At 32.4% G+C, this 2,112-nt stretch overlaps 1 long non-coding RNA gene across 2 annotated transcripts; it reads right to left on the bottom strand.

The window, feature by feature from the left end:
* Positions 1-332: 332 nt before the first annotated feature.
* Positions 333-1,642, bottom strand: LOC145819604 (uncharacterized). Of its 2 annotated transcripts, none has more exons than XR_014360350.1 (2): positions 818-1,642; positions 333-591 (listed from the first exon to the last, which is right to left on the bottom strand). It is a non-coding gene; the product is annotated as an uncharacterized LOC145819604 (long non-coding RNA). The 2 variants fall into 2 exon arrangements; XR_014360351.1 differs by having other exon boundaries at positions 829-1,642.
* Between the last annotated feature and the right edge of the window lie 470 nt (positions 1,643-2,112).

Raw genomic sequence — 2,112 nt, 5'->3', positions numbered from 1 at the left:
TTAATCTCAAAAACTTGGACTTTCACATTGAATCTAACAAAAGAAAATATATGAAACTTTGATTGTTGGCATATAAAATTAAAATGTGGTGAGTAATTGATGATTACTCAAATGGAACAGTTTTGAGTTTGCCTCAAATAAGAAGAATTGCCTCTTAATAGGCATGCATTGCATATACAAAACAACAACACTTTCTCTTCTTTTGTCCAGATTTGTTTAACAAACACATGTCAAATGGATTAGAACATGAATTAAATCTACATATTCTCACTGAATTGTCTCTTAATAGGCATGCATTGCACACACAAAATGGATTACAACACAAGTACATATTCTCACTGAATCTACATACTCTTCTTTTGTGTTATTCTCATGTTGACTCCAAAAGCCCCAAGTTTTATAACAAATGGATTAGAACATGAACTGGAAAAAAAAAAAATAGTAGATTTTGAGGCACAAACAACAACAGAAAAAAACCATAACAGCAGAGTATTTAAGCAATTGGATGCAAAATTCAACAATTTCAAATATAATTCATCTTCTATGCTTGAAATTTGAAGTGCTTTCCACCTTTTTGTGCCCATCTATACCCTGGGGGGAAAAAAATAAAACAAAAAAATAACGGCATTAGCTAAAAAAAAATAGCGAAACAGTAGCACTTTGAGCACCAAAATAGCAAAACAGCAGAAGAAAAAAACAACAAAACAGCAGCATCAGCAAAAAAAAGGAGCAAAACAGCAGCACTTTGAGCACCAAAACAGCAAAATAGGAGAAGGGAAAAAAAAAAAAAAAAACAGCAGGAGAAAAAAAAAACAACACTTTGAGCACCAAAATAGCAGCACTTTCAGCAACAAAACATTTGCAATTCCAGCTACAAAACAGCAGCAAAACAACACTTAGGTTTCAATTTGGTGAAGAAAGCACATAAACGAGTTTTCTTGCTGGGGCTTTGGTTCACGGTCGTCGGAGCTCTGGTATGTACTGCAAATCTTGAAGGAGATGAGAGTGAGGAGATGGGAGTGAGGATGATGTGCTGAGGGAGAGGAAGACAGACAGAGGGAGAGAGGGAGAGACCGAGAAGGATTTCAGGCGTTGATGTTTGCCACCGTCAATGTTCGACGTTGATTTCACGAGATGGAGTCGTTGTTGATAAAGAACTCAAGAGGGAGGGAAAAAGTGGGTGGGACGATATAGGAGAGAAAATTTTAGAGCAAGGATCCTCTAGAGTTTTTTTTCCCTAAAGTTTCCTAGAGTGGTGCATTGTGTGGTTGAGATTTAATGACAAGTCACATCAATTTTTCAGCATTAAATCTCAACCACACAATACACTACTTTAGAAAACTTTAGGAAAAAAACACTCTAGAGGATCCTTGGTGAAAATTTTAGCTCTGTTTTGCTGTTTTTGAATTATTTATATTTATTTATTTATTTTAAGCTAATTTGAGCTGTAGATTTTGCATAGGGTGACTTGGCCCAATTTGCCGTCACCAAGAGGAAAGGAAGGAGAGGCAGACCAAAGAGGATTTGGACTGAACAAAAAGAGCGTGGATCTATAGCCTTAAAGATCTACTCCCTCCGTCCTAAAATATTGGTCCCTTTTGGGGAATCTAATTTTTTTTGGTAGTACACTTATTGCATTTGAAAAAAGTTGGTTTTCTAAAATTACCCTTTTGATAGTACATTTTTTGGGAATATCAATGTCATAATTGTACTTTTTAAATTGTTTATTAATTTAAAAGAAGGGCAAAATAGGAAATTTACATTATTTTTGTACTTGATTTATAAAGAGGGACTAATATTTTGGGACAATGAAAAATGGAATAAGGGACTAATATTTTGGAACGGAGGGAGTATAAAAAAAGACTTATGACTTGAACACTTCATGTACTCTTTCCGTTTCAAAATAATGATCCTTTTATGAAATTTAACTTTTTTTGATAGTACAATTATTATATTTCAAAAATATTAATTTTCTAAAATTATCTTTTGATAGTAAATTTTTTTTTTTTGAGAATATCAATTGTCATAATTATATTTTTTGTATTATTAATGAATTTAAAAGAAGGATAAAATAATAAATTCATATAATTTTATTTTTTAATTTTTAAAAAT

This window comes from Camellia sinensis, chromosome 2 (assembly GCF_055761805.1).
Source record: "Camellia sinensis isolate YWXY chromosome 2, ASM5576180v1, whole genome shotgun sequence".
Classification (NCBI taxonomy): Eukaryota; Viridiplantae; Streptophyta; class Magnoliopsida; order Ericales; family Theaceae; genus Camellia; species Camellia sinensis.
The sequence above is the reverse complement of the archived record's forward strand: the minus strand, read 5'-3'. Positions and strand labels throughout refer to the sequence as shown.